This window comes from Cydia fagiglandana, chromosome 26, assembly GCF_963556715.1.
Source record: "Cydia fagiglandana chromosome 26, ilCydFagi1.1, whole genome shotgun sequence".
Classification (NCBI taxonomy): domain Eukaryota; kingdom Metazoa; phylum Arthropoda; class Insecta; order Lepidoptera; family Tortricidae; genus Cydia; species Cydia fagiglandana.
In genome coordinates, this window is record NC_085957.1 from 11,294,191 (window position 1) to 11,309,803 (window position 15,613).

Sequence of the window (15,613 nt, forward strand, 5' to 3'; positions counted from 1 at the left end):
TAAAACACTTTGAGGTGAATAAATAGTGGGTTAGTTCGAAAAAATAAAATAACAAAAATTGTACTTACTTAATATAATCTTAATAAGAATGTAGATCTTCTCGAGAACAATTCGAATGGAATTTCTCGGTAATGCTGAGACTCCTGAAAAGATTAGTATGAAAAGTTAATAGTAATTCGAACTTCAAGATATTCACAAGAGACGACATGTACTACTAGATCCATTCTAAATACGTTATAGTTTAGATATCAACTAGTCCTCTTTTGCAGCGCAATTCGGGCAACCAATGTCACTTAATTTTACGTTAGATAGAGTAAGATGTCTATTAAATGTGAATTGGATCTCTTAGTCATATCCTGTGGAAATCGTTCAAGAGCTGGACATACTCTTCAATCGCGCAAATGCCAAATTTGACAGGTTAGATCTTAAACATATCGTTATCGTATCTTGGTGATGTCTAAAAGATATCTAATATCTATTTCAATGTCTATTTCAAAATTCGAATCGGGCACAAACAATAACTAATACTAAGTATTTTTTTATATACAATAAAACCATTATTGATATAAGTTTTTATCACTAACTGTACTTTTCTTTTATTCTCTTCTTTTCTTTTCTTTTTTTTTCTTTTCTTTTCTTTTATAACAGGCAACTAATATTTATCGAGACAACTCTTACAAATCCAGACACAATTATATACGTTGCGTTGATTTATCACAGCGGCGTTCCTATGGCCACCTCCTGTCTCCATCATCAGATCAGCTCGATGGCTAGAATATTGCATTGTCACCCGACTTACATTAAGTATGCAAAATTCAGCTTCATTAGAAACCAGGAAGTGGGGTCAAATTTAACTTGCAAGATTTTATTATAGACGTATAGACAACGGGACAGGAGGACAGGTTGTAAAAAGGGTCCCAAAATTTTCATACATTTCTTACGAAAATTTTAATACGTGCGGAGTAATTTTTATAATATATCTTAGGACAGTGTAGACAATATTCATATTCATTAATATTTTAATGATAAAGTTAACTACACACACAACAGTACCTTTTCCTCTGGTGCACTTCTTGACGTAGCCGTCGTATTCGTCCTCAACCTTGGACAGGTAGAAGACCCTGATGAGCTCAGCGCCGTTGGAGCCGTCTCCGTCGATCTTGAACCTCTGGTTCCAGGCCTTAGTGCAAATGCCCTTGTCACCTGTTCGATAAAACAATGATACTTAATGTCGTCTTTCATTAAGAAAATGGAAGCTATATAAAGGATGTAGCCGCATCTACAAATCCCGGCCCGCGACTCGTTCCAATCCGGTCACTCGACACTGTCCGGCCCGCGGGAGCCAAGCTCCAGGGGTTCAGTATTCATTGAGAGTGGAACTGTTCCTAACAGCAGCAACCGGACACCCTCCCCCGGCGCAAAAACCGACGGTGGCCTGCGCATAAGTCTGAGGCGCAATATGGCCCTCAGGTAAAAAAGTTTGGAGACACAAGGTTTAGGTGAAATGTGGTGCGGATAGCTTTTACGAAGGCCAGAGGCCTAAGCGGCCTAGCTCCGCGTAGAGTTGAGGGCCCGAAGCATCCGGGAGAGGCGCTACACGAGAGGCCGAAGGCCGAGGTGTGGAAGATAAAGTAGTGCTCGAACACACAACAATAGCACAAGTGTCTAAATGCGAAAGCTGAAGCTCGGGCTTCGCGTAGCGCCGAAGGTCCAAAACGAAAAAACCAGAGCCTTTAAACAGAAAAACAGTACAAGTGTTTAAATGCCAAGGCCTAAAGCCCAGACGTCCTACAGGTGCATGCTTTTTGAAAGGAGAAATTACAAATGACAGGATCGTTTGCCCAACAGAACTAAACTAATAGAAAGATAAAAGCATAAGCTCACCAGGGCATCCCTTGACGCAGACGGCAATCTTGATGATGACGGCCACCAGTCTCACGCAGAGTGTGCCCAAGCCATGGGCCATGTTGTTCAGAATCACCTCGATGATTAGGACCACTGTTAACGAGAAATTCATATCAATATTTTGAAGCATAACTTTGTTGTATATTTATCAAAAAGATTATGAGTGTGTTTTTAATATCAAAAGTGTTTACGCCATAATATAAAAAAAATATCTGTTCTAAATTCTTCGTTAAGACTCGAACTCATACCTATAAATATGTTATACTTAAATTACTTGTTCTTTAGAAAATAATATACTTACAATATATAATAAAATCGAGGACATCCTTCAGACTGTTGATAGCTGTAAAATGAATATAAGCATTAATAATAACTTATTAGATTTGTGAGGAGTAAATAAAAAAATATATATATAAAACATAAATATTATAGGACATTCTTACACAGATTGACTAAGTCCCACATTAAGCTCAAAAAGGCTTAAAAAAAATAAAAATAAAGAAATAAAAATTTGCTGTCAGTTTCTATTGATTACCGTAAAATATGCCTACTTTGCTACAATATTCAAACTTTTGATATTAATCTTAAATTATCTTTATTGATAGGTACATGCCGATAAAAAAGACCATCATTACTATGATTTTATAACACTTTAATGATATTTTCACATAGTTTTTTATTACAAATATTGTTGGAGTAAAATTACCCAGTTTGCAGCAAAGTTGACACAATATACGGTATTGTATTCTAGCACAATAAATTCCAAATTAATTACGATTTTTATTCGTAGTGGGGCAGAAAGTTTACTCGAAGTTGAAGTAGAACAAAGTTACTTAAAAATGATATAAAACTGTAAAAGTTACTAATCTTAATAAGGATTTCCAAGATATAACCAACTAATTTTTTAACTCCTGTAAAAAATAAAAAGTTTTTTAAATACAATTAAATAATACAATATTAAGACGAAACAGGAGCTGAGTTTTAAATATTTTAGGTAAATATACCCGTCTCGCTTTAACGGAAGCGGCTCCTTAAACTAGTGCGATAAGGACAAGGCGAAAAATCCCGCGTAAAAATCTCAAAAATCGAGGTTTCGTACTCGACTGTTTCCTCCTCCAATAACCAAACTTGGAAATCTAAATGATTATAAAATTATCTGTGTCGGACCGTTTTGGTTTTTTGGCTAATTGATATTAGTTTTGAATACTACGCCTCTCATTGCGGCATAGTCAATTAGGCCATTTTGGCCATTTTTGAAGGGCTCTAGCCTCTAGTGCCTTAAAAAACAAAAATATCAAAAAAAGCAAAACGGTCCGACACAGATATTGACAATATTAATGTGTCGAAAAAATCATTGCTTTAGTTAGCATCAAAACCCACGGAGGAAACAGTCGAGTACGTTTGTATGGAGAAATGACCACTCCTGATGGCTCTTAATCGCTGACTGCATATTTTTTTAAGCAGGCGAGCAGGGTGTCTCCATCATCAGATCAGCTCGATGGTATCATAATATTGCATTGTCAAATAATCAAAAGTGGATCTAATTTCACTTGCAAGATTTGACCCGAACGTACGGTCGCCATCAGATATATCGGAGCAGCCAAGGTGCTCACAAATATCTGAACTCGCCTCTATTAGACTGTGTGTTCAGATATTTTTAAGCACTCCGACAGCTCCGATATATCTGATGGTGACTGTACATAATTTACAAAACATTGTATAATGTTATTACCTAGTTAAAAAAAATACGCGACCTACCTTTGATAGTCCCAAGTATGTCTCTGATAATTACTCCTATAGTAACTTCTCCCCTGCCGCCGGTAACTACCCCTCCCCCGCTGCCGCTGGTGGTCCCTTCCCCACTGACATCCTGTAAAATAAAATAAATTTCATTTCATTTTCATTTATTCACCATAAAGTAATATGTGCATTACATGGTATGTGTATTTAAAATTCAATATTAAAAAAAATTTAGATCAGGAGGTTCTCCTCTACTGCTCGAAATCCGGATATAAGAAAGCATTTTAGCCCAAGCTGAAATACAGACCTTCGCTTACGCTTCGGTTTATAAAGAAGTGAAAGCATCTCACCACACTGTCATCGATGATCCAGCCCATCTTGCCGTCACTCGTGTCGATGTCCGAGCTCCATGTATGCTCATCGTCATCGGAGTCTTCGGTGCTGCTGATGATGACTGCTCGCTTGTCCGTCAGTCCATGGCTATCATTAATAATCTCACCTCACTGTCATCGATGATCCAGCCCGTCTTACCGTCACTCGTGTCGATGTCCGAGCTCCATGTATGCTCATCGTCATCGGAGTCTTCGGTGCTGCTGATGATGACTGCTCGCTTGTCCGTCAGTCCATGGCTATCATTAATAATCTCACCTCACTGTCATCGATGATCCAGCCGGTCTTACCGTCACTCGTGTCGATGTCCGAGCTCCATGTATGCTCATCGTCATCGGAGTCTTCGGTGCTGCTGATGATGACTGCTCGCTTGTCCGTCAGTCCATGGCTATCATTAATAATCTCACCTCACTGTCATCGATGATCCAGCCCGTCTTACCGTCACTCGTGTCGATGTCCGAGCTCCATGTATGCTCATCGTCATCGGAGTCTTCGGTGCTGCTGATGATGACTGCTCGCTTGTCCGTCAGTCCATGGCTATCATTAATAATCTCACCTCACTGTCATCGATGATCCAGCCGGTCTTACCGTCACTCGTGTCGATGTCCGAGCTACATGTGTGATCATCATCATCGCAGTCTTCGGCGCTGCTGATGATGACTGCTCGCTTGTCCGTCAGTCCATGGCTATCATTAATAATCTCACCTCACTGTCATCGATGATCCAGCCGGTCTTACCGTCACTCGTGTCGATGTCCGAGCTACATGTGTGATCATCATCATCGCAGTCTTCGGCGCTGCTGATGATGACTGCTCGCTCGTCCGTCAGTCCATGGCATTCATTAATAAAGAAGTGAAAGAATCTCACCTCACTGTCATCGATGACATCGACATCGATTATACTCATTACATTTAAAATTTTGGAGCTTAGATACGCTAATAATGCTCTTTCTAGTTACATATAGGTACATATTATAGTATGCATAACATAATTTAAAAAATACTTATACATACAGGGCGTTTATTGAACAACTAGCCGTGTTGTGTGTTGTGCGAGGTGATTATATAGGCCATACTGAACAACTTTTTCGACGGGACCAACTCTGAAATCACAAAAAAAATATTTTCCGTTTCATACATTTTTGGCCTATATTATAATCATCTCGCACAATATGGTTAGTAGTTCAAAAAACGCCCTGTATTTTATTGGAATTTGAATTAGGGCCATCAAATTCTGATATGAGTTGCGGACTAAAGTTGACTTTACGGCACTAATGATGTAGAAGTTCAGGGACTTACCTTTTCAAGTGGTTGGGGGCCGACGTTGGCTGTAGCCATCGCCACCTGAAAATATAAATTAAAATATAAGAATAGTGAATAGAATCAGGCGTTACTTTGCGTAAATCCATATCAATTAAAACCAAAAGATTACTTTGCTTATCCGCGAAACGATAGACCGTCAACATCTCCTGAAGATGCCTCGTAGAGAGGCGAAACACGTGTCGTGTCGAGTATTGTTCTTTTGGTGGTGGTTTGTTATACATATTTATTTGTGTATTTATTTTTGCGGTAGGAGGGTGGGAACATTAACTGCATGTAAAAAATACGCAAGTAAGTATAACGGGTTAGCACTGATTGACTAGCACGTTATTTTTTCGCGGATTACAGAAGTAGGTAATACAGGGTGATTCAGGAGACGTGAGCAGGACTAACACTGCGCATTTTGTAAATTATAAGCAACTGTTTGGTATCAGTATTAGTGAGATTAACGTTAATTTTGATCTCATGTTGAAAAAAATAATAATAAATTTATTTACGACATGCATGGTCACCCTAAAATTAGAATACTAAACTACCGATATTCTGTGTCAAATTAAATGTCATCAGTGTCATCACTGTCCTCACGGTCTGGTTACTTTTGAAAACTCGTATCTCACTCAAGTTTGACAGTTTATTTTCTTCGTAATCAAAATACTGTCATTACGGTTAAAGAGGTTTTATGTTTATTAATTAGGTCTTGTAGGGTAACCATTTGTAGAGAGTTAAATTTGCCCTCACCAAAAAGTTAAAAATAGGAAAAAGTGTCGTTGTTTCACCTAAATACGACGGTGATCGATCAATTATCAGTTACTGAGTGTGCAGGATTAGTCCTGCTCACATCTCATGAATGACCCTGTATTTTGATTTTAATTAATTAAAATATACGAACGTTATAGTTTGGCAAGCTGGTTATTTCCGTCAGTAGAATAAGGCAGCAGAAATGTCGGGCGAAGGGTCGGTTTATACAACATTTGAATTTCGCGCTTTTTAGGGTTCCGTACCCAAAGGGTAAAACGGGACCCTATTACTAAGACTTCGCTGTCCGTCCGTCCGTCCGTCTGTCACCAGGCTGTATCTCACGAACCGTGATAGCTAGACAGTTGAAATTTTCACAGATGATGTATTTCTGTTGCCGCTTTAACAACAAATACAGAATAAAATAAAGATTTAAATGGGGCTCCCATACAACAAACGTGATTTTTGACCAAAGTTAAGCAACGTCGGAAGTGGTCAGTACTTGGACCGGGTGACCGCTTTTTTTGTTGCTTTTTTTTGTTTTTTTTTTGCATTATGGTACGGAACCCTTCGTGCGCGAGTCCGACTCGCACTTGCCCGGTTTTTCTACTGACAAACTGGGTTTGTTAGAGTACAATTTAAACTTTTAAAAAGGTTGCTATCGTAAAAATCTTCTTCTTTTTAATTTAAGAGCTGGGCTCTTGTCGGTGCGTAGTGATGAAGTTGTCTCCACCCTGGTCGATCCGAAGCCAGCCCCTTAGTGCCCTGGTATGACACGGCCCCAACATGCTCCTTTACTTGGCTCATATACTTAACTCTTCCTTGGTCTTCCCCTCCCCCTCCTTCCATTTATTTTAATTCGTTTGTGCTGCACGTTCCGACTGAGCATCTACCGACCTTCACCAAGGAGGAATTTTGGCCGAAGGGTGTCAAGTTTCGGCGGTTCCGCGGCCGGCTCCCTGACACTGCGGGGTTGCGTAATGCATCGCAGCCATAATGTGTTTTGTAGTGTTTAGTTTTAAAATATATTTTTATAATGAATATGTATGCTAGTTTTAAGGTATTTATGTACAGTCGCCATCAGATATATCGGAGCAGCCAAGGTGTTCACAAATATCTGAACACGCCTCTATTGTCAAGGCATTAGAGTGCGCGTTCAGATATTGTGAACACCTTGGCCGCTCCGATATATCTGATGGCGACTGTATGGGCCACTAGTTGCCTGAAATAAAGATTTTCATTCATTTCATTCATTCATTTATTGTCCCTTCTATGATGTCTCTGATGAAGTGGTCGTGTCATAGCAGGTGGCGTATCATTCTTCCTCTTCTATTTTTAATAATACTCATTAATTTTCATAAAAGGGCATTTTCAGAAATAAATATCGAAAACCCGATTCTCACATATCCCGGTGTTTTTGGCTTCTTTCAACTCAGAATCACTAGCATATTCAAAACTGATGATAAAATAAAATGTCCCAAAAATTTGTATGAAAATTATAGATTCCACTACGTCACGCACATACAAGTGAAAAAATTGTTCATACTAAAACGTGACGTAGGTAATGGAATGGACATTTTGGGACATCTTTTTTTAATGGTGGGATGGAGAATGCTGTCGATTCTGATTAGAATGAGCCCAAGAACGTCCAGATGTGAAAGAATCCGGTTTTCAATATTTATTTCTGAAAACGCCCAAAAAATATAAAAATAATAACGGGCGACCTGGCTAAATTTAGCACTGTAAACGGTGGTATTTTGCTGCAACTAACTATTTTGATAACGCAGTACCTACAGGTGTTTGTACGTAACATTTGACAGCTCCGAACAACTGACAGGCTGATATCGACCGGCGAACTGGTAATCTGTGGGCCCCTTTAGTATGGTATTAATTATGTTTATAGTTTTAATGTTTAATACATAAAAAGCTTATGACTGATAACACGTTTATTACATTAAATAATACAATTTTAAACGTATTTAAAAAAACAGTTGTGCGGTAGAAATCTAATCTTCAAGGATGGGTATTCCACAGCCGTCTTCAGATCCAAATCTTTCTATCCTTCTTCTCGTTCCTCTAATTCTTAGAGATACCGCTCTGATGATTGATATATCTAAAAAGCTTATTAACTTACCAGAGACAAAACAAGTAGCACCTTCACCGACATCGCCGCTTCTCAAAGTCAAACAGTGAACTTGCCCTTTTATATTGGCGGTTTAACAAAAGATGCATCATGTTGTCACAGTTGCTGCTAATATAGAATAATAATATTATTTAGATTACCGTCTGGTAACCATTTGTTATGTTATATAACGTATTTGTTTAATTACACACTTAGTGCATTTTTTTTGGTCGTGCGCAATTTTTTTTTCTCTTTTGTGTGTTACCTATTTTTTATGCCACGAATAAACTATTTCTATTTCTATATTTTGCGGCCCAATTCGAACAATGATTTTAAGATGTCACAGGCGATACGATATCGATCTGTCAGTGGCAAAAGTTTTGACGACCGGTCTGGCCTAGTGCGTAGTGACCTGCCTATGAAGCCGATGGTGATGGTGAGCATTTATTATTTAACTGGAGACGCCTTGGCTGTCATTTTCTGTACAAAATAGTCTGTCGATTTGTGCTGGGGAAGTCAAATGTATTTCTATTTCTACATGATTTGTACGTAACGTACGAATAACCATGTCAGTGCAAACAAATTTTTGCACTATTGTGCAAGGTTTTCAGCAGAGGGGTAAGCTCTTAAAGGCGACTCCAGTTATTAAATGCTCTAAGATCTAGCGTGAGTCATCCTTAACTCAAGTAAAGTAAATCTTACATGTACAGTCACCTGCAATAATATGTTCAACAACGAAGGCCGCAAAAATATCTGACACAATCTTATTTTTAGAGCCATAAGAGCGTGCCACATATTTTTGCGGCCTTCGAAGAGTAACATATTATTGCAGGTGACTGTACATCATGAAATTCATGAATCTAAATAGCCTCGTAACCGTAAGATACCATCCCAAATTTCAAAATTGTTACAGAAGACAATCCAACAAAAGAAATTGTTCTTTATTCGATTTTCGAAAAGTTCGAATGAGATTGAAACCTTGCACATTGGGCTTTACACACCTTAGACGCCCCACAACCGCCAAGAAGGCCCAAACTCTCAGACAAAAACTGTGTGAGAAAAAATGGGCCACGTATTTTTCAGGATATCCTATGAGTAATTTTGATGACGTCATTCCACATGTGTCGGAAGCCGGTGTTGCACGAAGACTGAAGTAGATGCCCGACGCCGCTGTCTCCCGGCAGTTTTGGAGATCCAATATCAAAATAATATGTATATACAGCTGGAGAGTCGAAGTGCGGAAAGACTTTTTCACCACACCAGCTCGGAAAGGCTTACTTTGCACTTCAAAAACTGATAGCAAAGTTGCATTTTATTTACATGTGAGGCAAAGTAATTAAATGCAAATTTTGAGTTGTTTTCTTATGTTTGCTGGTAGAATTGACTTTTAAATGATGATTTTGGATGATAAATATTTAATAACATTCATTTGAATTTGATTTGGTTTGTTATTGTTTGATATTTTACATTTAATATTTGCTTCGGGTTGGTGTGGTGAAAAATTTTGTGTTTCACTCGGGGGCAAATTTTGTTTAACCCTCGTGCTTTGAAACCCTCGCAACGCTCAAGATTCCATTTTTCGAACCAAATTTTTCGATTCAATTTTGGAATCTTTCGATTGCTCGGGTATCAATATTAGCACGAGCGGTTAAACAACAACTTTGCCCCCGAGTGAAACAAATAACTTTAGCGAACTCGGCGCCGTTGAACAGAAACGGTTTTGGACAGAGTAGCACGGCGGTATTTGGTGTCAGAGGCCAACATCCACTTCGGGTCGATGCTCTACAGCAGTAAGTAATATCATGCCCAATGACATTAGATCAATAGGAGGAGGTGTGGCTGGTTTTCACATTGGCGTCATTGGGCCAGGCCGCGTAGCCAAGTTGCCAATCGCTCACGCTCCGTAGCGATCGAAACGCAACTGTCACTGTCGCACTAATATGGAAGAGTGATAGAGAGACATAAAGCTTTTCGTTGTCGAAGCGATAGCGATTGTAACCTTGGCTAGGCCGGCTGTTTACTCACTAGACGGGTTCTCTCTCTGTTCGTAGGCCCTTTTCGCTACGTACGGTTTTTCCCGTGTGAGCGGCGACGTTCGTAGCGCGTACCTCGCGTCAGGCGTGGCTCACTCCGCGATTTCGTCGCTTTGCAACAGTACGGCTACCGTCAGTTGGGCATTGACATAAACGCTATCGTCAACGTAATTTACTTTCTATGCATCTCGCTCGTACTGACATATTAGTGCGAAAGAGATATATAGAAAATAAATTACGTTCACGATAGCGTTTATGTCAGTGCCAAACTGATGGTAGCCGTACAGGAGCTACAAGTACACTATGATCTTTTTAATACAGTTGCTCAAAAAGTGCTACTTAGTAGTAGCTGTTTAGCGTGCGGAAAGTTGGTTATCTCGAACTAGTGCTTTTTACTTTTCCAATTTTTTTAAATTTATACTTGTTCCAATTCACGACTACTTATTGATGAGTGTTAATATTAGTTTCCTTTAAACGTCGTAATCAGCATAAAAACTTACCGTTAATGTAAGAATACGAATAATATTACATATTTCATATTTAATTACTTACCTCTTCATCATTATAACACGTTTATTTTTTAATATTCAATATTGAAAATTCCGTTCTTAATAAGTTGACTGAATGGAACGGAATAGCTGCCAAACGCCCATAGATATAATATACTTAAAGACGACGTCTAACCGAGCTGTCACTGTTACCACTTTTGTTTAGTGTACGATTAACAATGTTTTTCTTATTTTTTCGCAACTGTATTAAAAAACGTCGTTCGATACACGTGCGGAAATGTCATTCTTCACTCGTCCCGAGTCTTGCCACTCGCCTGCGGCTCGTGGCAAGATATCTCGGTACTCGTGAAGTAATGACATACCTTCCGCACTAGCATCGAAATGTACTATTTATACAAGATACATCATACACTAACATATCAAGCGAAAAAAATGATGCCTACCATTGCTGCCAACGTCATGGCAGCATTAGTTACAATTTGTTTACAAATTCATACGCAAATACGTAAAAGAGGCGGCACAATTAAAAGAATACCAAAGAAAAAAAGACGCGGTTAGTGTTTGTCACTTGCGCGTGAATTTGGTAAATCAGTGATGCCACCATAACACGACGGGAAACAGTAAAGATGGCGCGAACCGTAAAACTTATTATTTCAGCTTTTACTTACGAATGATATGTGACGCCGTAAATTTTTTTCGCTTCCGCGGATAATTTGAGCATTTCAACATAACGCAGGTACGCATTTTGTTGCTTAATACACGTTATTTGTGGAAAAGTACGAGTATTGACCAGTGTACACCTTCGCGCTTGCGTCAGGCAGACTAAGACAAACTTGTCCACATGACACAAGGTGAGTGCTTCAATTTTGGAACGTGCATCTTGTATATAAGATCATTGCAAGTACCGTACATCTGTTCCACACCAATTTTGGTGGCTAACCATCACAGCCTTAAGCCGCACGTGGCGTCGTCGTCACCTAGCGGTCATATCTGTCCTAATCGTAACAAACGCGTTTTGTTAGAGAGTGAATCTTCTGCACCTAGTGATATTTTGTGCTCGCGTTGGCAGTGAATGTGTTAACACATTGATTACTTAGCGAAGCGAGTTTTAGAAAATCATTGAATGCAGTTTTGTTTCTTTTTAAAAATAAAGGAATGTCTCCTTTAAGTAAAATGAGCCAACTTAAGGATTTAAGGTAGTTTCTAAGACTTATCTTTACACACTGTATGAACTCACAATAATCTCTTATCATGCTAAAAATAGGCCCCAATTGAAATGCATTAATGCAGAAAACGTTATAATGTCAATTTATCGATAACCTTTGAATAAGTACCTATATAAGCACCTACTTAATTATCTCATATCATTATCACCACATATTATCATATGATAAATAATATTTAAGATTTGTTTGTAATTAACACGATATGGACGCAAGGTAGAATTGAATTTCAGTTTAATTCTAGAAATAATTTAGTGATAACTCAGGCCGGACCGTGCCTGGGCCGAGGCTTCCGACATATAATTTTCTATGACGGGTGATCACGTGGTACTCTCCATAGAAAATCCACCGCGGGAAGCTCCGGTCGGCGCCGGCCTGCTCTAGCGTGACTCATATTATCCTTTACGTAATTATAATTGTAATAAACACGTTTAATAAAAAAGATATGACGTCAATCTGGGAGCAAATAATAAACTGAATAAATTAGGTTAAAGAAACCTTTACCTATTTCGATATGAATACTGTAGTTGGGGAGCCGACGATGCTATAGTTCGTTTTTTTAGCATTAGAAAGAACTCCACAGAAGCAAGCGTGCAGTTTTTATCAGGCTCTTTAATTGTTAATAATTTTTGAATTATCTAATGTAGCATGGTCAATACATATAATTTACTTCAAATTATTACCGCTAAAAGTGCCGAATTTGGAACCACAAGCTTACTTCTGCGAAGTTCTTTCTAATTTTATTTTATTTTATTTTACTTTATTAGGTACACTAAACAGAAATCGTACAATATCATGGGTAATACATTTGCACATTATGGCTTAAATCTAGCACAAGATCCAAAACAAGTGTACACAGCATGTTTTACAATTGAGCGGAAATATTACAAACTAATTAACACCATATTATAGCTACAGTGAAAAATATCAGAGAAGAAATAACTATCTAAACATTACAATATAACGAGTAACGAACTTTAACTTTCTATTGCTAAAAAAACGAACTATAAATGTGGGTGATCCGCAGATGGTCTAGAACGCAAAATTACTGTACTAGTTGGTGTTTACTTCTCCCCTACCAAACCACTGCGGGAGTTTGAGGCTAACCTGGAGGGGCTCGGACGGGTGGTAGCTGGTGCGGTTGCCTCCCCCATAATGGTCCTGGGAGATCTTAATCCACGTGAAAAGGTACTCCTTTTATGTAGAGAACTATGATAAAATCATTACTTACATGCCCACAAGCTGTTAACTATTGTCCACAGGAGAGAAAACTAGTGTGTATAGTTACTCAAGCGTCGTTGGAATCGAAATATTAGATGATAAGCAGAAAAAAAAAGTTACATAAAGTTTTTATCCAGCGAGCAGGAAAGCGTCTACAATTTAATTTTAATTTCGGGAGGTTGGTGGAAGTTTAAAAAATCGTTAAGCAGTTTATGGATTTGGTCGTTTTTGTCCAAGTTAATGCTATATTTTTTCTGTAGCTTAATATAAAACTTATTTGTAGGCATTTTCTTAATCTGACGAACACAAGTTGACGCCAAATTTTTACATTGTAACCGTCAGATCAAGGAAATATGTACAAATAATTATCAGATTTAGTTATAGCACAATTATAGCGTTAATTTGGACGAATATGACCAAATCCACAATCTGCTTAACAATTTGTTGAACCAATGGCTCAACATAGACGGCTAAAAGGGGTAAAGGTTACTACACGGGGTAGCAACATATCACTCATATCTTAATCTGTCGCGCTCGACTAACCTACAAAAATCCCCTCTTCGGCTCTCCTACTATTGGAAACTTACTTGACACGTATTGTTATGAGATTGGTTATGGGTTATATATTGGTTGTTTGTTAAGATGCTACTTGTGGCCGTTATTTGGTTTACTTGCAACTGAATGTGTTGTAACTACGTTACAACAACCAATATATAACCCATAACCAATCTCATAACAATACGTGTCAAGTAAGTTTCCAATAGTAGGAGAGCCGAAGAGGGGATTTTTGTAGGTTAGTCGAGCGCGACAGATTAAGATATGAGTGATATGTTGCTACCCCGTGTAGTAACCTTTACCCCTTTTAGCCGTCTATGTTGAGCCATTGGTTCAACAAATTGTTAAGCAGATTGTGGATTTGGTCATATTCGTCCAAATTAACGCTATAATTGTGCTATAACTAAATCTGATAATTATTTGTACATATTTCCTTGATCTGACGGTTACAATGTAAAAATTTGGCGTCAACTTGTGTTCGTCAGATTAAGAAAATGCCTACAAATAAGTTTTATATTAAGCTACAGAAAAAATATAGCATTAACTTGGACAAAAACGACCAAATCCATAAACTGCTTAACGATTTTTTAAACTTCCACCAACCTCCCGAAATTAAAATTAAATTGTAGACGCTTTCCTGCTCGCTGGATAAAAACTTTATGTAACTTTTTTTTTCTGCTTATCATCTAATATTTCGATTCCAACGACGCTTGAGTAACTATACACACTAGTTTTCTCTCCTGTGGACAATAGTTAACAGCTTGTGGGCATGTAAGTAATGATTTTATCATAGTTCTCTACATAAAAGGAGTACCTTTTCACGTGGATTAAGATCTCCCAGGACCATTATGGGGGAGGCAACCGCACCAGCTACCACCCGTCCGAGCCCCTCCAGGTTAGCCTCAAACTCCCGCAGTGGTTTGGTAGGGGAGAAGTAAACACCAACTAGTACAGTAATTTTGCGTTCTAGACCATCTGCGGATCACCCACATTTATAGTTCGTTTTTTTAGCAATAGAAAGTTAAAGTTCGTTACTCGTTATATTGTAATGTTTAGATAGTTATTTCTTCTCTGATATTTTTCACTGTAGCTATAATATGGTGTTAATTAGTTTGTAATATTTCCGCTCAATTGTAAAACATGCTGTGTACACTTGTTTTGGATCTTGTGCTAGATTTAAGCCATAATGTGCAAATGTATTACCCATGATATTGTACGATTTCTGTTTAGTGTACCTAATAAAGTAAAATAAAATAAAATAAAATTAGAAAGAACTTCGCAGAAGTAAGCTTGTGGTTTCAAATTCGGCACTTTTAGCGGTAATAATTTGAAGTAAATTATATGTATTGACCATGCTACATTAGATAATTCAAAAATTATTAACAATTAAAGAGCCTGATAAAAACTGCACGCTTGCTTCTGTGGAGTTCTTTCTAATGCTAAAAAAACGAACTATAGCATCGTCGGCTCCCCAACTACAGTATTCATATCGAAATAGGTAAAGGTTTCTTTAACCTAATTTATTCAGTTTATTATTTGCTCCCAGATTGACGTCATATCTTTTTTATTAAACGTGTTTATTACAATTATAATTACGTAAAGGATAATATGAGTCACGCTAGAGCAGGCCGGCGCCGACCGGAGCTTCCCGCGGTGGATTTTCTATGGAGAGTACCACGTGATCACCCGTCATAGAAAATTATATGTCGGAAGCCTCGGCCCAGGCACGGTCCGGCCTGAGTTATCACTAAATTATTTCTAGAATTAAACTGAAATTCAATTCTACCTTGCGTCCATATCGTGTTAATTACAAACAAATCTTAAATATTATTTATCATATGATAATATGTGGTGATAATGA

General features: G+C 38.2%; 1 long non-coding RNA gene across 1 annotated transcript; it reads right to left on the reverse strand.

The window, feature by feature from the left end:
* Positions 1 to 1,102: 1,102 nt before the first annotated feature.
* Positions 1,103 to 2,248, reverse strand: LOC134677635 (uncharacterized). The gene is made up of 3 exons (XR_010100068.1): positions 2,207 to 2,248; positions 1,885 to 1,998; positions 1,103 to 1,203 (listed from the first exon to the last, which is right to left on the reverse strand). It is a non-coding gene; the product is annotated as an uncharacterized LOC134677635 (long non-coding RNA).
* Positions 2,249 to 15,613: the final 13,365 nt, after the last annotated feature.